The following is a 25,750-nucleotide window of genomic DNA, read 5'->3' as shown; positions in this document are numbered from 1 at the left end:
ACTTGCTGAAATTGATGATGCCTCTGTACAACCCTCCACTTTTTAGGAGACGGAGGAACACCAGTTAACATTCTCACCCTTAATTCATTGATACGATCCTGTTCCCTAGTCAAAGCACGCATTATGACATCCAGATCCATAGCTCGACTATCCAGCAAACATTTCAATCTGTGGTGTCACGCTTCCACCCAGTTTTGTGTTCGTGGCAAAAACAAATCATTTAGTTCAGCTATGTCCCAAAACTTTACAGAAAAAAGTGGAGGAAATATCATAGACGTGTTATTTCTAGTATGAAATTTTTTCAATTTCTCATACACATAGTACTCAGAGAAATATTTCACAAGATCATGTCTTTCATTAGGGATAGTACTTTTCACTAATTCAAATGTGTCAATCACTTCCTCCTGTTGTAGAAATGCTAGTGCAGCTAGTGATTTAATTGACAATTGAAACGTCATATTACTGTTATATATAGAGGCAAGGCCCAAAGCTTGCACTTTTCTCCAAATATTCTGTCCAAAGTGAAATAAACACCCTTTGGACTGCACATCAGAGAAATTTAAGCTCACACTCCTTAAGGCTGCTATCTCAAAATCACACAGAATGTATTTAACTTGACATTCAAAGCTATTTTCCGAAAATAGTCCAAACAGAGCGTGCCAAAGGTAATTATAACATTTTAATGATTTCTTGCTCATAAGAGCATAGAATAGGGTACAACTTTACTATAACATCCAGTCTTTAAAAGACCATGTATGCTATAAAGCTGTCTGCATGTCACACCTTTTTGAAAGAAAGTGCTGTCCATCATCCAAATGGTGGCTCGGCTGAGATCAGACAGGCTTGTAACAGTGCTAAATGCAAACACTATAGAATCAGTTGTGTTATCAGTCATGCGCTTACTAATGAAGCACCCTTCTTTCAAATTGTATGTATTACTATCAACTTTCATTAATGTGATTTCACATCTACCTGGTGTTACAGTACATTTTCTGCAAACTCTACCCATACTCTGTAAAAGGGCCTTCCTTTTTGGTATATTATGGAAGGCAGACATGGATGTGGATGCTAATGCATCTTTCACAATAGAGTACAGCATATCTCTGCTGTATTGGGCACGTACCTTTATCTCATTTGTGAGTGTATATGGTTCAGTCTCACTCGGATCAGCAGTGTGGTGATGTGGAACTGTTTTCAGTAATTCTTCCCCATCTGTACTCTTCAAGGTTAATCCTCTACCCTACAACGTGTACTTGGCTTTTCCTTATATCCTCAATAATGCCTGTTCCTTCTTGTACACTCTAGATGGCATAGGTGCCCTTTGATTTGTAACATTTCCTTCCTTCTTTGCGAGTTGACAACAGGGTAACAATTCATGACTTCTCCTGGTCCTTCTAGCGCTGATTCTGCCATTATTAACCAATATGTTTAAATGTGGAAGAGATACAGCTACAGCTGCAGTTTTAAAGATGGCTCTCTTTATTGTCGGCCAAACAGCTGTTGGTAATGTGTGGTCGATGTAATGCACTGTCGGTGTACCGGTCATGCATTCTTGCTTGTCGGTATAATGAACGTTCGGTGTATAATAGGTGATCCATTCCATCTTATGGGTGAAAGCTGGTGTCTGATAAGTAGATGATGGTGCATGAAGTATTTTATATTCTCCCTGCCCATTACTTATATCTCCTAAACCTAACATCTGCACCTGCCCAAACTCCAGCCCTGCACATTATCTTAAGAAAATAAAAACTTTTCCTAACATTAACCGTTCAGCTTAAATCTGTCTGTATGTGCAGTTAGTTTTTTTTTTTTTTACTTAAACTCACTGATCAGAAAAACAAGCTTGTTTTTTTCATCAGCGACTACTTGATATAATGAAATTTTGATGAATGTTGAAGCTGACCTGCAGAGTTCTATGACATTAGTTTCTATTACTGTGCAGGTCGACATGTTTAACTGTATATATATATATATATATATATATATATATATATATATATATATATGTGTGTGTGTGTGTGTGTGTGTGTGTGTGTGTGTGTGTGTGTGTGTGTGTGTGTAGAGCAAGGAATCTAGACTATGCCAGAAATAATGAGGGTCAAATGACCAAAGATAAGGTCACTTTTTAAATATTGCTCTTACAAGCTTGGAAAGTTGGTAGAATAACAGGTTTTGCATTAGTATACATTTTCTGAAGGGTATGAAGTCTGAAATCAAATGTCTGTCATTATTTTATGACTTCAACTCTCAATGATTTGCCAATTATTTGAAAAAAACCCACAGTTTTATGAAAAATAGACCAAAAATATGAGGCAAAAATCTGGACATTCCATGAAAATCTTAATATAGCAGGTTAGCTAGCTAGTTAACTTTCCCTGCTCACTAGCTATGGCATTCTCAGTGCCTCCATTGATGAGGAGTATGGAAAAGACAGGTCCTTATAACTGCTGTTGTTGTTATTTGTTTATATTTTGTTTTTTTTTTTTTGACCCTTTCATTGACTGGGCAAGATCTAATACATTTATGAAGATGAAAACAAATGTCAGCTCCTAGAGAAGATTTCTTCCTCCATGCTATAAATTCCATATGATGAAGCAGTCTGTTTTTGTTTTCCTAATCTGTCCTTATCTGACATTAAAACTCTGCTTTTGGATGTTAAATATTTGCTGAGGAATGCACATTTTTGAAGCCTGTTATCTACAATTGGCTAAAGACCGCTAATGGTCCAGTTTATAGAACATACAAGTTATAACACTATTTAATCTTTGCTTTTCAGAGTCCTGACAATTCTAAGCCTTTTTGAAGTTCTCTAAACCCACATGTAGCCCACATTAATAAAATCTAGCAGAGTTCAAACCGGTAGCTTTTTAAAGAAATGTTTGCATTGTGCTGTAGTTATCAATGGTTTCTTCTCAGATAATATTTATGAATTTCAAGCCATGCTACATCAAAATGTCCTGGTATTCTTGTACCATTTCCCATTTCTAAATGAAATGAAGGTATCCCTAGAAAAAATAATGACACTGGCCTTTAAACATCCAGAGTGTATGCAACTAAAGGTAAAGATGACCAATGTCAAATGCATGCAATGTTGGGCATAAATTAGACAGTGAAAGGTAACAGTATATATATATATAACCTTCCTGTCCAGCTGAAAACATGCTCAAATCATTGCTAACTGTCAGAAGGTTTAGACTACTACAAGAACTTGTTCTCACCATCTAAGTAGACAGAAATGTCCTTGTGGTCTGTATGGGAATTCAGTAGTAAGATGTCTGCCTCATCATTTCATCTTATGGATTTCAGTCCTGGCCAGTGGTCAACATCTTTGTGGAGTTGAGCATGTTCTTCCTGTATCTTCTTGGATTTTGTTCAGCTACTATGGTTTCCCCCAAACTCCCAAAATATGCTGGTTAACTGGCACATTAAATTGTGTATATAAAGGTTATATTTGCAGTTTTACCATCTGGGCTTTGCCTGAAAGGGGTCTGAAGGGGAGCAGTCCATTTAACTAGTCAATAAAATAAATAAAATAAAAAAATGCAGAGAACCTACAAGAAAATCTACAGAACTGCTGTCCCAAGTGACACAGCAGTTACCAAAATCATTTTTGTTTTTTACACAGTTGTTATGCCTTTACAAGCCGCGGTGGTGCAGCGGTAGCGTTGCCTCACAGCAAGAGGTTCTCTCATTCGATTCTTGGCTGGAGCACCTTCTGTGTGGAATCTGCATGTCCTCCCCGTGGTCGAGTGGCGTTCGAAAGACATGTGTAGAATGGGCGTGCCTTCGCTGAAGGTTGGGTGTCGAACTGGCACCTCAGCACCCGTAAAAAAATCTACCGCCAATCATTAGCGGACCAGAGTTCTGCTGTGGCGACCCCTAACCGGGAAAAACCAAAAAAAAACCCAACAACAACAACACAGTTGTTATGCCTTTACCATCTCTTTCTCTCTCTCTCTCTCTCTCACACACACACACACACACACACACACACACACACACACACACTGAACCCCTGCTATCCTCATCTCTGTATTAGTTACTTAATAAAAATAATATTTATGTCATTTCCACAAGGAACTTTATGTGAAACATTTTTTTTTTTGTTTTTATCTTGGGAGAATAACTGTAATTTCTGTCTATCATACTGTGCAAATGTACTGTGTAAACATTTCAGCTGCTTCCTCTTATCTATATTAAATAATGATTGGCCTGTTCCATAAATGTTATTGTTTTATTTACTAAAAGTGTGTTTGAACTAGCCCACATACACAATGAGCTAATACAAAAAGAAAAATTGAAAGGAAATGTGACTGTCTAAACCTTGTAAAGGCAATGTGGTTTGTTAAAGCTTTATCAAGAAACATTGCCAGTTTTTTGATAGTTGGCACTTACCTCAACCACTGACCTTTCCTCATTCTTCCACAAATTCCAAGGCATTCCTTCATGGAAAGTGAAGTCCAGAGAAAAAGACATCATATAGCAACCAATGAAGTCATTTTTTTATTTTTATTTATTTATTTTTTAAGTTAAAGGCAAGGAGAAGTGAACATAGATGGATAGAACTACCCCCATCCCCAGCAGGGAGAGTAAGCGGTAATGTGTTATTTGCATGTTAGCATACTTCATTACATGCAACCAGTGAATTTCTCAAAAGCAACCTATCAGCACTGATGTTCAAAGAAATTTGTATGCAGTTCTAAACCTTTTGATTAATTTAGTAATATGCGTATATGACTCAAAGCTCTCTTAAATATACCTCTTGTTTATGAAATCTTTTTGGTTTTGCCAGAATAACGTCTGAAATGGCCTTTTTATGAATCATTTCACCTTCGCAATAATTAGGCCAATAAATAAAATAAAGAGAATAAATCTAGATGGAGCTGTTCTACCTTAGCCAATATTACATTTTATTTACTGAAATTATAAAAGTGAACAAAATATATTTTGATATATAAATTGCAAGAAATAAGGTGAATGCAGGATTCTTCAAACCTAGGTAGTTATTAAAAATGAAGGTTTCACATCTAATGTTTCCTGAACTATAATAAATCATGGTTAGCACATTCATGGTTAGCTCAATGTTACTTTTTTTCAGAATATATGACTACATTAACACAAAAACATATGATTTTGTTTAACATGACAAATCATAAATCAACATTTAATTGTCATACTTATTGGGAAAAAACAAAAGCTGTCCATTAGGTTTTGTTAATCTGTATACACTAGTTTGGATGCTAACAATATATAAACTAGGGAAAGCAAGTATCTTAAGGTACTACAGTGATATTAAGAGCCTTGAGACTCATCAATTAATGATGCCATCCACATATTAGAAGAGATATGCACACAGTAATAAGGAGCTCTAATTAGCTCTCCACACCTCTTTACTTCTGTTAACCCCCTTGTCCTCAATCATTCATAGGATAAGTATAGCATACCCTGAAAGAAGTAAATTGGATATGAGAAAAAGAAGTAATATTGATTATTATTATTATTATTATTATTATTATTACTAATATTATTATTATTATTTGCCAAACCTAGTATTGCCTTGCATGGTTACATACTAAGATATGTTGTTTTTCTACTACTGCCTTAACAATTGTAAAATTAAACAATTATATTAAAAAAAAACTGCTCTACTGACAATCTTGACATTGCAAATCTGCATTTGATAATGGATGTCTTACCCTACACATTAACCCCCCATGGCTGCAGGTGTTTCTCATTCAACCACTTATGAATTCTGTGATGGTTTCCTGCAATCAAAGCTCACTGGAAATCTAATTACTTGTACCTGGGGTTGAGGACAAGGTCCTGACCCAAAGTTCCCTGTCTCTAGGTTAAAGCCTGACATCTCATCAAGTATGTAGGTTGCATGTTATCTATGTTTTTTCAGCTAATCTGGTTTCATGCCACCTTTCACAAATGCTAGTCCATTGTATTTCCTAATTTTTTCATACAAATTACATTCACCCTTCCGCTTGTGGTCTGAAAATAATGCAAAGCTAAAAGTGTATTGTATCTGTTTTGAAACTCTGCTTACTGACATCCAGTTTAAGAAGCTTTTATCTACTGACAACAGTAATTAATTAACTAATTAATAATTATTTTATTCAAGATTGTTATCTAGGTGTCTGCACTTGTCCAAAGACCCTTTCCAGTCATGACCAGTGCCGTTATGCTGAGTAATTCACAAGATTACACAGCACAATAACTCAGAATGATATAATAGTACACTTACACTGAACTAGGCAAGCCTGAAGTCTTTTGCTGACATTGATACTAATATATATATATATATATATATATATATATATATATATATATATATGTATAGCATACATCATTTAAGACAACAGGTGCATAGATACAATTCTAGAGTTACAATGAATTAAGCATGTCTTTACATGCATAAATATTTTAAAGGGCATTGATCACATTGCTAATTTTATACGTTAATAAAGATGCATCAATTATGACACTTTAAGAGTAAAATATGCATTTTTACACATGAGTATAAGTTTAATAAATGGAATAATGTTAGCATAATATTGTAAGACCACAAGAAGAATACAGAAGTATGCTCATTACTCACGCATATACAACATGCTTACATACATTGCATTATGTACGCATATACAAAGTCCAGTCATCAATTGTGCTTACTGGTAACAAAGTCAGGTTGTACATTTGTTGCTGTAATGTTTCATATTTACAGAAATAAGGGGTTCACAGCCTAGAGTCTATATGTCTCTTGTAGAGATAACTCAAAATAAATATTTCAAGGGAGAGATAACTTTATTTAATTATGCAAGAATGCAAAAGGCAAGCATGCCTCTAAAGATATTTCATAGTAGTCCCTCTGTCTCTGTGTGTATATATATATATATATATATATATATATATATATATATATATATATATGCGTCTACTTTGTTTCATTGAATCTCATTTCACTGGATTTCATTTCACCCTGACCACTTGGCTGAAAACACAAATTACTGAAAACTCATTTCACTGAATCTCATTTCACTGGAACTTAGTGTATATGGTACTGTATAGAGTACTGTACGGAAAGTAAAAGTTATATGCCCTTTTTCCCACTGTAGTGTGATCCTGGAGTGGGGGGCATACCCCGCACCTTGTTTGTTTGCAACACCAATGACTAACTCTCTTCAGAAGACAATATGTACCCAAACTAAGTGGGGGCTGTGCCCCCTACACACACCACTGACTATATATACTAACTCCAGGATTGCATTACAGTGGAGAAAAGGGCATATGCCTTTTACTTGCCTTACAGTACTCTACATAGTACCATATATACTAAGTTCTGTTCAGTGAAATGAGATTCAGTGAAATGAGTTTTCATTTATTTGAGTTTTCAGCAAAGTGGTTGGGGTGAAATGAAATTCAGTGAAATGAGATTCAATGAAACAAAGTAGACCCTGGTGTAGGTGCTTTTCTAATGGGTGCCATCATCCATGGCTCCAGGGTGTAGTCAGCTTCCCCCAGTAAATGGCCTTGTGGGACCTTGCAAACATCTGGTACAGCTGTGATGTGTGCCAGATTTGGGAGTCATGATAACAGCAAGGGCTGCCAGCACACACATTCAGGATAAGCCCCTGGGGAGTGCATATGACCTGGCATTTGATGGTGTGGAACCCCTTGTGGCTAATGTAGATTCTACCCTGCTCACCAAGTGGAGACATGATGTGTACATGGGTGCAATCTATGGCACCCACTACCTCAGAGTAGTGGGCTACTTGGTAGAACTGTTGCATATTGTCGGTCCTCACCTCAGAGGAGGGGTGGAAGGTATGTGCTCACTGGCATGTTATAGCATAGCATCCAGGAACTGGTGGAGTATCCTGGATGCAGATGCCTGTGACACCCCCATCATGTCCCCAGTTTGTCTTTGCAATGTACCTGTAGCTATTATCCTAAGGGTTACACATACCTTTGTTTCTACTGAGATAGGTTCCCCTCTGTTGACTCTGGCTCTAAGTAGAGGGTGGAAGAGCTCAGTGAGCTCCTTTAATATGTTCCTGTTCACCTTGTAGCACTCTACAATCTCTAGCTCATGTAGCTCCTGGAAGGTTACCTTGGGCCTGAACACTCTTCTCCTTCTCAGCTAGGCCTGTTGTCAGCAGCACCAGCAGCAATGACTTCAGCCTCTAGTACATGCAGATGTAATATAGCTGCAGCAGTCCCTAACATTATCTCATCAGTTAACATTTCCAAATCAGTACTCCAATGCTTCAGAGTATTGAGGGGAAAAATAGATTGTAGGGTGTATGCATACTTTATACAAGTCTACTGTAGGTTCATAGGTTCATAGGTTCATACTAGGCTATCTGCCCAAGGGCATTTATAAGCCTAGCCCATAGTTATGTGGCTTTCGCCACCCCTTTAGTTTGAATAAAAACTATGCCTATCATTTTTCTGTGCCTCTGTCAAGCAGTGACACTGAAGTAATCCCTGGGGTATATCTGCGATCTCCCATCCATTGGTCAAGATTCCTCTTGAACAAGGCCAGCGAGGTGCTCTGCCTCACATGTACCGGGATTTTGTTCCACAGCATAGGGAGTCTCTGGGTGATGAATCTGTCCCTCCAGCACGTTCTATTTATAACCGTGTCAAGGTTTAAGTCTCCCGCCCTTGTGGTTCTGAGGGATCTAGATTTTTGAGGTGAAGCATATTCATCAAATCTGGGTTTGACATGGCCTTATATGTCAGGCACAGGTCACCTCTGAGCAAGCGGTATGAGACTGAATAAAGCTGGAGTTCTTTCAGTCGGGCAGCATAAGACATATTTTTGAGACCCTTTATCCTTTTGGTGAGGAACTTTTGGGGCCTTTCAAGCTGCATCAGGTGTCTGGTCAGATACATTCGAACGGGCATTGTACTCAATCATAGGACTAATGAGTGATGAGTACAGGGGCACGATGACCTCCCTTGATCTAGATGTGAATCTCTTCATGATCAGGTGGGCGATATAGAAGGTTTTCCTAACTACTTTAGCAACATGAGTGTCAAACGAAAGACTACTGTCAACTTGGGTCCCCAGATCCCTGATGACTTTTTCTGTGCTCAGTGGATTGTCACCTATATGGTAGCTAGGGGTAACCTTGTTTTTCCCGAAGGGTATGACTATGCATTTTTTGGCGTTTAACTTCAGGCCATGGCTCTGGCACCAGTTATCCGTTTCTGTGAGGCCCTTTTGGAGGATATCTGTGTCAGATGTGTTTTCGACTATGGCACCCAGTTTGCAGTCATCTGCAAACTTTGTCAGCCATAACCCTCCTGTGTTTGCTTGTACTTCAGAAAAGTAGATGCCAAACAAGAGTGGACCCAGGACTGAGCCCTGTGGGACACCACTTGTGACAGGCTTTGAGTCTGACATGGCTCCAGCAACTCTGACCCTGTGGGTTCTGTCGCTTAGCCAGTTTGCAACCCATCTTGTGATGTATGGGTTTAAATTCAAGCTGATGAGTTTTTCGATGATACCTGAGTGGGGTATTGTGTCAAAGGCCTTTGCCAGGTCGAGGTAGGCTGTATGGACTGCCTTTCCCTCATCAATGGCCTTGGTGACTGTCTCGAAAAAGTCAACCAAGTTTAAGAGGCAGGATCTGCCTTTGACAAAGCCAAACTGGGTTGGATCCAAAGTCTGCAAGTTCCCTATGTCTTTATTTATGAGTTCCATTATGATCCTCTCCATGGCTTTGCAGATAAGGCTTGTCAAGCTAATGGGGCGGTAATTTCCAGGGTCTGTGGAGGCACCGCCCTTATGAAGTGGGACCACAGTCGCCGTGCGCCACTCCTTGGGTACGTATCCTGAGGTGAGGCTAAGATTAAACAGCTGTCCTAACTGTGGGTTTAATTCCTCGTTGAGTTCATGAAGCACACAGCCGGGGACACCATCCGTCCCATGGATGCTGTGTTTTTGCCTTAGTGAGGGCAGTTCTCACCTGGGCGTTGGAGATGTTTGGGGGCTACAATCCTCTGGAATAGATATCTCTCCTTTTGGGGAGGGGAGAAGTTTGCACTGAACCTGTCAGCTAGTATGTTAGCAATGTGTGTAGGTTCAGTAATTTTCACATCATTTTGAACTAATTCTGAGCATATCTGGGAGTTTCCTCCTAGGTTTCTAACATAGCTAAAGAAGGCCTTATGATTGTCTTTAGAGTCCTTGGCGATTTTTCTCTCAAAATTTGCCTTTGATGATTTTATGAGAGCTCTTAGTTTTTTACTTATAATGATCAAAGGTGTCTTACCTTTCAAGGATTTTGCTCTATCTTGTAGTAGCTTCCTCCTTTTGTTGTAGAGCTTGTTTATGGCTGGGGTCCACCAGATTGGACGCTTGCCTTTGGTACAGAGAGTCTTAGTTTTGTTTGGGATTGCCTGATCCATGCAGTCCTGTAGGTGCTGGTAGAAGGCATTTGTAAGTGATTCAGCGGTTTGAGTAATGTTTACCACTGGCTCAGGGGCCTTAAAGGAGACCACACTAGTTTTTAGAAGTGTTAAATCGGCTTTTGAGAAGTTTTTCACTGTGGTCTTTTTTGTTTCAGGTGGGGGCGGGATGAGGACCTCCAGCGAGATTAGTTTATGATCTGATCTCACCAGTGAGGGGTATACTTCCGGTGTTGAACATTTTGATCCCATGTTCGTGATGATGAGATCAAGTATGTTTTCACCTCTTGTGGGGATGGTGACTAGTTGTTCCATGGCATTTGAGTTTATGAACTCCAGGAATCTTTGGGTTAGAGTAGGTCCACCATGTGTGATTGGCTATTTATTATGCACTGCACCTGCCTAAATTGTAAATAAAATCATTTAATGGCCCTACATTGGTGTGCGGTGTGCTGCTGTGCACCACGTAACCCAGCATAGCCTATTCACTCCTAAATAATCATCACTGTCACATGAGTAGTGTTCCACACATACACATTAAGCTATGCACCACCCAGCTTATGTTGTACAAAAGTCACAATCAATAATTGAATATATCCCCTTTTAATTACTTTCTACCTACATCATTACTGTGACATGGGTGGACTTTTTCACGTGAACATGCTCAGCTATACAGTGCATTGTGCAGACATGCACACCTGGAATTAAAACATTCCTAAAAGTAATGGGTCACACCTCCCTGTTCACATCCACATCCAGTGGTAACATCAACATGGTGTAGGAGCCTACCCAAAAGGGATCTGCGGACATGGTTGCTCCTTTCAAGGATTCAAAAAATTCACCGCATTTGCAGACATATTCATGCTGACAACCTGGTAACTACAAGGTTCATAGCTGTATGACCTAGGCAACAGCACCAGTACACCACTGTAATGACCTGACGCAATGTCCAATAACACATTTCTTACAAATATTATAAAATACTTTTTATTCCCTTTTTTTTTCAATTTGGCATGTTTGCACACTGTGGCTCAAAGAGCACAAACATGCCGAAATCATTAAAAAATATATTTTTATATATTCCCTTGTATATTTCAGACATCAACAATGCATTTTTCACACATCACTGTATTTGATCTAACTATTTTAGGGGAGTCATGTCCATATTTGTGGACATTTATATCCCCTTCTTTCTGTGGACACTCCTATATGCTGTGGACATGGACACATGGTCTATATATATATATATATATATATATATATATATATATATATATATAGCGAGAGAGAGAGAGAGAGAGAGAGAGAGAGAGAGAGAGATATAGCTAGATATATCTATACTTATCTGTCTCTCTTTCTCTCTCTATACACACACACACACACACACACACACACATATATATATATATATATATATATATATATATATATATATATATATATATATATATATATATATATGTACATCTCTGTCTCTCTCTGTATATATATATATATATATATATATATATATATATATATATATATATACATATATGAAGAAGTCAGCTGCACACAAATTGCAGATGTGTGTAAGTCAGCCAGGAGTTAGTTTGTAGCACTTCACTACAGAAAATATGCATACAGTGAGTTGCCATAGGAATACTTCCAATATACATATCTTTATGGTAAACAAAATGAAATATTATAGGCTTTATGTGGGCAGCTGGGTGGCATAACACAGCAGTAAAACAAACATGGAAGATTACAAATGGGATGTCAGCACCAGTCACATATGGGATGAACATGCAATGCAGTCCTCTGGCAGATGTGTGTGTGTGTGACAGAAAAGAAGAAATTGTTATGAAGCAGTAAGCAGAGGGTATATGCAACATGAAATTGGTACAGGACAGTTAACAAGTGCAAAGGTTAAGGAAGGATTTGTTTTTCTGGATGAGCGCTTAGGTTTTCTTATACAGAGAGTAATTGGAAAAGTTATGAAGAATAAGTTTATGAAACATGGAAAACCCACAGTGGTAAGGCAGCACTGAGTTGGCAGACACATCAAAGAAGGAAATGAGTATGGAATTAACACAAATTGATACTCAATTTACAAAGAAAGAATGCTGAAGATGAATTGGAAAACAAATCATGGAGTGAAATGAACAGATAAGAATGGAGTGTTTGCAACTACACTGCATGTAAATAATATTGACATGTCTAAGTGGAATAGTCACAGAATACAGGCTTTCCATGCATAATCAGCAAACACCACAGCACTTAGCAGAGTAGTTTAAAGATGCATAAATATCCATTGTCATCCACTAATGAGTGAAACACTAGCAAGTTTCATGTGTGTGGTATGTTGCTATCATATCCAGAACACACAGCAATGCATAATACTATTGACAGAAGTTTCACTCCAATTGGTGTGAACTACCCTAGACAAACACACACATGGCTTATGCAAATGGACATGGGGGCAGGGCAGATGTCCATCTGGTAGTGGTACAGCAGGAATATGGGCATTGCAGTTAGACGTATGTGGGTACAATGCTTGCTGTCACACCTGTACAAGTTGCCAAGAAGCAGCTCACCTCAATGACAGGGAACAATGGAGGCACATGACCCTAGTGCATCTATGATCCTCAAAATAGCTTATGTCAACTCATATAAGCTGGAGATCACAACTGTAGAAATGGCCTGCTTCTCCCCAGCAAACAGTTTATTCTAGCCATCAGTCATACTAATTTCACTGCAGATTCCCAGCAAGACTGAATTGTGGGTGGTCATATTTCTCGGCTAGCAATCCATCTAATGACCACCTGATGCTCAGCCCAGATGGCCTTCTTCTGTTGGACGTCTGATATTAGGCAATACACTTGTGATGGCATGTCACTATGTGGGGCATACAGTTCTCTCTGCCTGCAAGTAAAGAAGTATTACTTACAAAGTGATAACAGGAGCGTCGGCTTACAGTTGTTCTAACAAAAATTTACTAGTAGAGCTCTGTTGTGATGTGGCTAGGTAGTACACAAAGGTTTATGCTATATATGGCTATATATGGCTTCCCATTTAAATCTCCAGGCTACAATTATAGACTAAATTTGTGAAAATGGGAATAAATTCTTAGTCCAAGTTGTGGTACCTCAGGGTATGTGCTTTACCCAAAGGTGCAGCAATCTAGGAGTTAGTATATATATATATATATATATATATATATATATATATATATATATATATATATATATATATATATGTGTGTGTGTGTGTAAAGTAAGACGGGTGTGGGGATTACAACCTGTCATATAGAGGGAGGAAGAGAAACATCCACTGCAAAAGTGTACTGATGACATTAAAATTGGTTTGAAATTCACTGCATTTATCTTGCAGTCACACTTCATTTTAATAGTATGAGGCTCATAAGTGCAGGTCTCATACTTCTGATATTGATGACTATCAACCCATATGTCACAACAGAAGGTATGGTACAGTTACCAGCACATGACCACTTTTCCTACATTCAGTACACATACACATATGCACACACACAAACTCACAGACTACACACATATACACACACATGCACATGCACTTGCAGATACACATACACACATGCACACACACATACACTCACAAACATTTCAACCACCCAGTATGCAGACATGTAAAACAAAGTATAGTACAGCCATGAGGTACAAGTCCAGTTCCAAAAGCTTACCTTTACAGTCACATTTTTTGTTTCACAAGTAATGAAACATAAAAGCACACACTATGTATAATAAAACATACATATCACCAAGATTATGGGTCAAAGGTGACCAGTAATGAAAACCTGTACTAATGCAGTCAGATTCATGCACAATAAGAAGAATCTACCTTTTTAATTTCTCCAGATATTTTGGTTTTCTAATCCTCTGACAGGGATGGATCAATTTCCTGAGTTTAATGTTCGTGAAACTAGTATTGCTTCAGGCTTTGTTGTTTGACTAGACACCTTAAGAGGTAAACTCGCTGCTATGTTAGCCAATTAACTATTCCCCTTTCTTACTAAAACCTCAACAATGGCTATTGGCAAAGACATTCTATTCTCCCATTTACTGCCTTCCTCCCTAGCCTGAGCATTAAAAAGCAAACTCAACACACATTCAAACAACAGGCAATAAAAATATATGCATTTTTTGATTTTTTTTTTCGCACAGTCCCCAAAAATGAACACCACTGTAAAGCACTAAAAGAACCAAAGAGATCCCTGTTCAACCATGGGTTGTCCTTCTCCTGGTATCTCACATATTCAGACCTGTAGTCAACCAGACCATCTCTTTCCTAACAACTAATGTGATTAGACAGCTTTCATCTTACAGCCTCAGAAATCACAATTACTCTGTCCCTGCACTGCAATCCTCAAACTTAAACTCCATTGCAAAGATGACTTTTTCTCTATACAAGGTCCCAAACACTGGGAAAATATTATCACACAAAGACAACACCGTATCTTACCCTGCGTTTAGAACTCAACTGAAGGCCCACCTAATTTCATCAGCCATATGTGATTGCTTCTTATCTAACTGAACCACGTAACCTGAAAATGATCCCTCTCTCCTACTAGTAACACTCTAAATGTGCTTCATAGGGCACATTCTGGTACACTAGCCTACACTTCTCACTCACATAACCATTAATATACATTTTCCTTCTAACTACTCACAAACTCTGTCTGACATCTTTCACTGTACTCAATGTTCTTATTACTCCCACATAGACAGTGCATATCTGAAATTATATATAGACACTGATTTGTCTTGATTTATTGTAATGTGTGTTACAACTGCATATACTCTTTTTAAAGTTCTGTTACCTAATTCTGGTATTTTGCACAGGTGCATGTTCATTATACTCTTGCTGTCTCACACCAAATGTAAATCTGACTTTCTTTGTACTATTGAGTTGAGGCTGAATTGGTCACTTATGATCATGATCATTGCTTTACCCACATAACCATTTTCCCTAGATATATACATAAATAAATAAAAGGTCGCAGCAGAGCAGTTATTTCATAATATGAGTGCAACTGCTTTGAAATATATATTTTTTTATCTCAAGATCAACTATGGTTCTGATTTTAATAAAGGCAATTCCAAATTATACCCTGCTTGAAATTTGTGAATAGCCAGTTGACTCACATATACACAGCTTCAAATTTGTGAATTTTCTTGGTGTGAATGCCTCCAGGATTAAATCTCTTCTGATCTCACTGAAATCTTCTGTGGTCCATATTACATATTTAGTTTTGGTTTTCCATAAACATAATTTAGTCACAGTGCAGTTACAATGTGTGTAGTATTTGTGAGCTTTAAAATCACATGCATACTGCTGATTAAAATAATTTAGTTCTGTTAGCATAAAGCCCAGAGTGTGACCGAGGCAGTATAAGATTGAATAGTGGCTAGGACATGGCGGGAGAGGGGGGGGGAGTAATGATGTGGCTTAAGCCTAATAGCCTCACATCAGAGAAGGACAGGGACATGTGTTCATGGACACAATCTCCACAGCAGAATCCCTGGCGGAAGCCAGGGATAATATGCATGTGCTTATCTGCAAGGGGTGAAGGGTCCATTGATCATGCCATGCAGATGGGTGGCAGGCTTTGCAAAGGCTCATTTCATGCTGATACCTGTGACACTGACAAGCATGTGCTGGGAGTCAGGCATGCAAACAAAAGCTCTGGTCTTGCTCAGAATAATGAAACCTCTGCTAGTACACATGACCTCTTACACTCAGGGCACAAATGGGATGTTGGGCTCCTGCACAAGGTGAAAGAGGAATGAATGGGTCAACAGAAAATAAAGTCTCCTGGAATGTAAACTCAGAGAAGAACTTGGAAAAAAAAAAAGAAATGATGAATACTCAATTGTTATTGGAGTCACACAAAGGTATGCTGCTTCCAGAAGCAAATATTGTTTTCCTGGTTACAAGAACATTTTTTGCTTTGAATGAATGGCAATAGAGAAAACCATGTAATGCACATTTTCCTCCCCCCCTCTCTCTTTCTGCATACATAGACACATACACACACACACACACACACACACACACACACACACATACACACACACACACACACACACACACACACACACACACACACACACACACACACACACAGACACACCCACACACACACCTATATATATATATATATATATATATATTTTTTTTTCCATTTTTTTTCTAAGAATGTAATCTCTCGCAAAGGTAATATTCCCTTATACTTGCTAGATGATTTAAGTTAATATTTTTCAAAATGGGGCCAAAACAATATTATAGTGACAAAATAAATGGCATAATTACCTTGTCTGTAAGTTATTTGATAGATCATTCCTCTAGAACAATGAGCAAGATATATAGATGGATAGAAATACAGAAAGACAGAATGAAAGGTAAATGGATGGAAAGATAGAAATAAAGATATATTAATAATATGTATGTATATATATATATATATATATATATATATATATATATATATATATATATATATATATATATAGAGAGAGAGAGATGGAAAGATGGATAGATAAATAGACAGATAAAGATACTAGTCATTCTAAATACTTCCTCTTTCCAAAATATTTATACCACTATTAGTGTACCTCACTAAATTTACCACACTCTCACAGTTCTAAAGTGTTCATGCTTGAATAAATTGCCAAGTTTTCATTTATTATTTATTTATTTATTTTTATTTGCAGTTGTTTAACCAGGATAGTCCATTGGGCCAGAAGAACCCGTTTTCAATGGAGTCCTGGGGAGAAAAGCTCCTCATACAGATTACACAAAGGTTAATATACACACATAGACTGCATGAAGATTACAGAGGTAAACAAACTAAGATTAATATACACACATAGATTGCATGAAGACTACAGAGGTAAAACAGACTGACCAAAAGTATTTCAATCAAAGTTAATAATGTCAAAAGTATATATATATATTTTTTTCTTTCATCTTGTCCTTTGCAATACAAATATATTTGCAAACCTCAGACGCTTTAAAAGCATATAATGAGGGCACACTTGGAAGGCAATTTTTCACTTCAAAGGGGCTGCTCTGTTACATACATAGTATATGTACCTGCTGTTATGGAAGAACAATTCCAACAGTTTGCTGTAATCACATTGCTGAGACTTTGTGATACCAATTTCAGCTGGAAGGGGGCAAGTAATGAGTGCCTTTAATCTATTTAGCTAGGGACTCCCATGGGGGAATTGGGGTCCAGGCAATGAATGCCTTTAATCTATTTAGTCCAGGACTCACATGAAGTCCTGTTATCCTACTTTTTTGTCTTGAGTGCACTTATAGAAGCAAGGGGCCTGAATTTTTGTATATTTCTATATACCTAGATCTCAGTGATATTCCATTAATCAATGGAGGAAGTTCCATTTACAATATGCAAACAGTGTATTGATAAGTTTGTATAACTGGAACCAATGCAAAAATCAATGCACCACATATCTCAGCAAATGAACACATTTATTTAAAATGATTGAGTGCTTTTGTCCCTCAACACCAGGGACTCCATCAGTGTTAACCAATTAACTTAAAATTATTTAAATAATTTAAACAAATATTTATTATATTGTAAAATTCATGCTAAAAATCTGTTCATTTCAAGAACTATCATAACCACCATGTGTACATATAACATAAAATCAAAATAACTACAAAAGCAATGTCATCTCATTCTATTTAATATTTTATCTCATCACATCCTGTCAGATCTTTCTTTAAGAATTGGGGATATAGACAGAGCATCATTTAAACCTGGCAGAATAATTTCTGCAAGCCTTAACTGCCACTGCAATTCTTTTTTGAGTAATAAATTCCACCAATCTCCCCCTCTAGGATCAATTTCCAGAGTTTTTAGTATGCCAAATTTAAATCTCGCAAATCCATCTCATAACAAAGAATGTCTATAAAGTGCATTCTTAGCTTTTTTACTTTTAATATCATAATTGTGTTCATAAATTCTGTTTCTCAAGGATCTTTCGGTTTTCCCCACATAGTAAGCTTTGCAAGATTCGCACACAGCCAAATATATTTCCCTAAATGTAAGGCAATTTCTACTCCTTAATGTGACCTTACATTTCATTGAATTGTTCAGGAAGAAGGATATTTCATTGTTTATAAAGATGCACTGCTTGCAAGCACCACAAGGTCTTGTACCCATGACTGATCCATTGTTGGTTTCCACCTATCTCTCTAACAAAGTCTTAACATTTTTCCCCACTTTGTTAGTAAATATGGGTTCTTCCCCCTTCCTTTTTTATATTACGATTCACCCTGAAAATGTTCCACTTCATTATGTCCTTGATATTAGCTGAAAAAGAACTGTTTTGCAAAACACATGTTTTTTCAAAGTTTTTATAATGTTTGGTTACCTGTCCATTATTCTGGGGGGGGGGGGTGAGGCCTACTCCCAACAGGGGCACATATTTTTTACTCCATTGTTCATACACTTTTTGTATAATAACATCCAATAAGTTGTTGGGGTACCCTCTATCTTTGAACATGTTGCCTAAATTAATTCATTCTTTCTTTACTTCTCTAGCCTTTGATGTCATATGGGCCACTCTTATGGCCTGTCCTTTTACTAAGCTTTTTTTTCTGAATCAAGGGATGACAACTAGTAAAGTATAAATAAGCATTGCAATGTGTATCTTTATAAAAAAATATTAGATTTAAATCAATTCTTAGAATGTGAAACGGTAGTGTCTAAGTAATTAATGCTGACACTATAGCATTTGAAAGTAAACTGCAAAAATTCAGTGATATTGTTTAATTATTTGATCAATTCCAAAATCCTTTCTTTTGTACCTCTCCATAAAATAAAAATCTCATCCAGGAATCTAATGTATGCTACTATATTAGTCCGAAATTGACTTGTAAACACATAATGCATTTCCCATCCTAGTAACACGATGTTGGCATAAGTGGGGAACAAGCTTCTATCATAGCTACATCTTTTAATGGTCTTAGTGGTCTGATGAAGGTGGAGAGAACGCTCTCTACCGAAAGCGCTCATTTTAATAAATTCTTTGGTCTTTGCTGTTCGTGCAGATATTGTGTTCGGTGGTTTTCCTTGCTCAGCATTCTGCCACTTATTTGTTTTTAACAGTTTTATTTGGCACTTGTTCAGTTTTACATCTTTTAATTGTTGAAAATATTTCCCTTCAAAAAAGATGTAGTTATTTTCCAGAATGAGAACCATTAACTAACATGTCAGATTTACAATGTCATGGCCTAATGTTGAATGGGCACGCAACAGTTCCTCGAATAACTCCAGTCCTTCCTGTTTAGAAATGGATGAGAACAAATCTTTTACATCAACAGTTAAAAACATTAAATCTGATGACATGTTTCCCTTTTTAAGTATCCTAAAAATTGTCAAGAATCCCTTACTAGGTGGGGGCATTTTCCACTATGCCATCAATGCTAATGGATGCGTCTTTGAACCACTGGCTGATACAATTGGTCTGATGGGTGGCTCATTAATATTTTTGTGCACTTTGGGTATCCCAGACTTTGTGGTATTTTGGGATTGTTGTTAAGCAAAAACTCATGGATTCCTGTATATGTGTATATATATATATATATATATATATATATATATATATATATATATATATATATATATATACACACACACACACACACACACACACACACACACACACACACACACACACGCACGCACACACACACACACACACACACACACACACACACACACACACACACACCATTCAATGACATATTCTTCAAGATACGAGTTTATACGACTGTAGGAAATGTTAATCTGTTTTTTAGAAACTTGGGTATAGCACTCTTCATCAAATAATATATGCATAACATTGGCATAATCCTTAGAATTAAATAAAATTGTACCTCCCCCTTTATCTGGTACTATGATTCCCAGAGTTTTGTCTTGTCTTAATTCATGTAATAAAATATGTTCCTCTTTAGTTAAATTGTTATAAAATATTTTATCTTTGGCCCAAAGTTAATACATGTCTTCTACCAGTGCAGATTCAAAAGTGCTTATCAAAGGATGCAGTGGGAGACTGTAAGTACTTTTTTTTTTAATAGGCCTTTCCTCATATTATGGCTCTCATTAGAATTTGCCTCACTACTGACAAACAGAATATCCAAATTGAGCTTTCTAGTGTACCATTTGAAATCAATTAAAATATCAACTATGTCTGGGATTATAGAAGTCACATACTTGAAACCCTTCAGAAATAATGTAAAAGAATCCGGAGTTATTTTCCTGTCAGTGTAGTTGTATATGTTGTATCCCTAGTAACAATTTATAATACAATGATTAAAATCTGTTGCAATGGTTACTATTCCCCCTTCCCTGGATGATAATTCCAATTCTGTGCTTCTGCTGTATAACTCTTGGGCACATGATTCTTCTGTCTGTTTTAGTTCGCTATTCTTGCTGAGCAATGGATTTCCTGAAAATCCTGTTGATGATTGTTATAATCTATAGAATCAGTCGCTGTTCCTATAAAATTATTTTCCATTACAAAATTGGTCCCATCTCTGTCTAAAAATCTACAGTCATTGTGATTAATGTTCTCCTTATGACTAGTATTGTCTAATAGTAAATGACCTGAGGGGTATGCCTTCTTGTTCCTATATTGTACATTTCTATCTAACTTACACCTCATTTTGTGGAAAAGGTTATTACATCTCTTTTCAACCCTCACCATAACTCTGTCGTACAGCCCTTCAAACTATGGAAATATTAAGTCAGTTGTGATGCTTTTATTCAAATCCTGTACCTATTTTTCAATTTTTGTCTTTAATTTTTTGTTATAAAAAAACACCTTATTCAAAAATTGCAACCCCCACACATCAAACATTGACACAAAATTGTTTATCATAGCTTCGTCATATACAAGGCCAAATGGAAACTTGTATGTACGTAGCCCCTGTGCACCACTTTCAATTCTATGCATTCTCTTAAATAAGCAATCTCAAGTTGCACACTTTTCAACTTGTACAATCATTTTTCAAAATAGAATATCATGTCCTTTAATGAATTGAACTGTTCATGGCCACCATATTTGTAAGTTCCATTAATGTTTTTGGCATTATTACAAGTATGACACCAATAAGTGTCTGCTACAATATTAGAAAACTTGTCTGTCTGAATGCTGTTAGTATTGCATACAGTTTCATCGGTTCTGTGTATTAAAGATGCAGAAACACTAATGCCCCATGGCCTTACATCGGGACCTAGCTGTAAAACAGTATCTGTTAATCCTGTCATGATGTGCTCAGTATTTTGTCCCTTTTTCATATCTTTTTTATGGTTAACACTCGACCACTTATAATTCATGTTGTGGTATTTAAGGAGTTTTATAGCATAATGTTTTTATTCTGATGAAGTCCTTGGTGCGGAGGGACGAAAGCTCTCAATCGTTGTAAATAAATGTGGTTCATTTGCTGAGATCTGTGGTGCATTGATTTTTTTACATTCGTTCCTGGTATATGCACTTGTTCTCAGTTTTTGAAGTTTATATAACTCCAATAGAATAATAGGAGTAAATCGGCACATTTCTTACAGTAATATTAAAACATTGTCATAAAGTCAAGTATTTGTTTGTCAACATTTTAACTCTCAGGTTGTCTGAGGACAGACATTAAAACATTAACATAAAGTGCATGCTTGACTTTATTTATGCTGGAGATGACTGCAGTTTGCCAAGAAGACACTCAGGTACTAGTTCATAGGTGAATTACCTTATTAACTATACAGGCAAGATATGTTGATGGGAGGAGCAGAAGGATTTAAAATGCGTTTTGATGATGCCCTTCAACAGCAAGTCCAATAAAGCAACACTGACAGGTAAACAGGAAGTTACACAGCAAATAAATACATTGAAAGACCATTAAGAGAATTATCAAAGAGGTACACTGACATATCAGTGTCTTAAATAAGAAAGGGACATAAGGATTGACTGGGAAGCTAGAGCAGAGGGGAATGTGAAACAATGGCACATTTCAGAATGTTTAGCAAACACTAAAAGGTCTGATTCATTAACCAACAGAAAAAAAGCCAGTTTGGAGGCTCCAAATGACTGAGAAGACAGTGGCCATTTTAAACAATTACATTTTGGTCAATCTGACAAAGAGGGTTTGAAATCAGCTGCAACAGGTTCCACCTTTCCTGGTGTGTAGAATGTATTGAGAGTGGGAAGGCAACAGGCTCCACCTTTGCAGGAATGTGGACTACATTGAGATTGGGGAGTGTGGGTTAGTAGGCATCAACAGTTTGATATATTTTACAGCCTTTTTCCAAACCCATGACTAATGAATTTTTGTCTGAACAAATTAAAACAGCGATGGCATGTATATTTTGGGGGGGAAATGCCCATCAATGCATTTTCTACCAAGTTGGAGAATTCTGCTATTTGTTTTTGTTAACATGTATAGATCACTGGTCCACATGAGCCTTTTTAGACTCAGTCAAGGAGTATTGTCTGACTAAGTGACTTGCTCAGCTAACAAAACAAGCAAAGACTGGCTGACAGAATCAAACTCTGAATTAAAGTAATCACCTAATTAAGAGCTTGTAGCCTTAATTTATCTGTGCTGACTGCCAGACTTAGCCATGTTGCAGTAACCATATTAGAAGAGCTATGATCATTTATCTACTCAAGAAATATTTAGAGTCATTAATATTGCGTGTTGTCTCCAACCCAGGATGGAGAAAAGGAATGTTATTAAATTGCTTATGGTAACAGTGATGCTATATCTAGAGGCAATATTCCATATTGGAAAAAATATTATTGAATTTAATAAAATACTAAAAATGTGTATCTAACACCAAATTTTGTGTAAGAATAAAATACAATTCATCATGAAGTGTACATGACAGGCTTCAGTGATACAGTGACTGTGGATGACACTGCTGAATGCTATAAGGGAAAATGTTGCTAAAGAAGGAAGGACACTTCAGAAAGGAAGAAATTTGGAGCGATAAGGCATGAAATGATTATGGGCAGAGCTATTGTTGAAAGAGATATGAAAAAGTATTTCTTCTACAAATGTGATTTAAATTCATAAAACAGCTTTTCCTAATATGCTGGAGGAATAATATTATTTTGAGTCTATTCTACATGTAAGATAACTATAAAATCCATAATAATTAAACAAATAAATCAAAATTACAAATAAATCTGAGCATATATTCTGAGAACTGAATTTAAAACAGTTCAGTATGAGTATTGCAAATCATATTTTCTATCAGAGACTGCATTTTCCTGTTTCTGTAATTTAAAAGTGTTTTTCTCAAATATAGATTCCCAAGTGCTTGTAGCTGTCAGTATATTCACTATTCTTTACCTAAATTGCATTGTAAAGATTTCACTTCATAATAATAATAAACATTTTATATATTGCTTTATAGAACCTGTAGTCTTGAACATTTTGTAATTTAAAAGGCCGCAAAAACAGAAGCCATGCATTTATAATGTTAATATCTAGAACCCTCATTAAACACTGTGAATAATTACAGTGAATAAAGACTTTATTATGATGTGACTAGCATACATTACTAGCCATTCAATAAGTAAACTATGGGGAATTGCAGAAAAGACATTTAAAAAGGAAACCATACGTCTGTCTATAGATAATGTGCTCCTGTAATTTAAACCATTAGCCATCAGTGGTAATGCATACATATTCATTAGAAGACCTAGTTCAGATAAATGTATCTCTCACTTATCATTGCAGGGTAAAAAGAATGCCCAAGTGTTAACAAAATAACTGCATATGGATACCTCTTCTGAGGAGAGCACTGGGAAATTATACAGAGATAGGTTAGAGTGTTTCTGTAGATGACAAATCTCATGCAGGCAAGATGATCTTTAGTTCACTTAGGAAAACCGAATTATGTCAATTGAGGCACCAGGAAGTATAGCAAATGATGTCTGACTGGTACAGAACTTGTCGTATAAAAGTCTGGAAAGACCTGTCAAATGGAATATGCATGAGCCATTCATTATGCTAATTTGTAAAAAAGGAACAAGAGACATTCCCTTAATGCATATCTTACTGTAGACAGGTGTGACAATGGGAAACTCGATCAGGTGAACAGCAGCTTTAAAGGACTCTTATTAGAAAGTAAAGGAAGACATTAAGCTAAGCAAAGAGTAATGTGACAGGTAATTTGATTTTTTGAACTCTGAATGACTATTGAGGGTCTGAATTAAATTTTCATGAGCATCTGTGCTCCTTTCGAGCAGCTGAAGGGTCAAGCTGTGACTGCATGTGATATTTTTTTTTTTTACTGTGTTTGCCTTGACAGCACACACCACACTGGAACCAATTTAAACTAAATGCAGTTAGAAAGGACTTTCAGAATGTCAGTACTGATAAAATGCAATATTGTGACCATAATGATAAACTATTATGCTCTAAAACATCAAGTTATACTTAGCATTATTTATCCTGTAGGGGCAACTGTATGCTCTGGGTATCCTGAAAAAAGCAGTGATATTGCAGGAGGTCCTGTCAAGGAACATCTGAACTCATGTGACATGTTAAAAGCTAAAAATACACATTAGTATGTTATGCACTTCAATTATACAGCAGAGCACCAATTCAGCATTAGAGATGACACTGTTATTAGGATGTTATGGAATAGAAATGGGGCTGCTCTTACATGGCAATGATAGCATGAGCTCCCCAGCTTTCAGATATCAGACACATTGTCACAGATTACTAGTGACACAATTTCCATTATATGCTAGTTATACACCAGTCAGAATATGTTTCTTTCATCTTTGTATGTAACAAAATAAAGATAGCTTTTCATAGGATCATAGGATCATAGGAGGTGACTACGCTATTGGCCCTGAGGCCCTTATAAGCCTAGCCAAGCGTTTAACCCATGTTTAGGCAAGTCAGCACCTGATGCCCCTGTCCTGCAGGGACACGGGTGGAATCCCAGGAGTATATTTTCTGTTTCCCATCCAGTTATCCAAGTTGCACTTAAAAAGGGGTAATGAGATACGCTGCTTGATGTGGAGAGGGAGTCTATTCTATAGAGAGGGGGGTCTCTGGGACACAAATCTGTCCCATCAACAAGTCCTGTTGATGTCACAGACCAGGTTGAGGCCACATGTGTGAGTTACTCGAGTGGAGCTTGACATGCGGATATGCAGCAGTCCCATCAAGGTGGGGTCTGTGATCGCCTTGTATGCCAGACAGAGGTTGCCTCTGAGGAGTCTGTATAAAACTGAGTAGAGAGACAGGGCTTTTAGCCCATCTG

The sequence above is a fragment of the Protopterus annectens genome, chromosome 2.part2, assembly GCF_019279795.1.
Source record: "Protopterus annectens isolate FY-2018-M chromosome 2.part2, PAN1.0, whole genome shotgun sequence".
NCBI classification, from domain to species: domain Eukaryota; kingdom Metazoa; phylum Chordata; order Ceratodontiformes; family Protopteridae; genus Protopterus; species Protopterus annectens.
The sequence above is the reverse complement of the archived record's forward strand: the minus strand, read 5'-3'. Positions refer to the sequence as shown.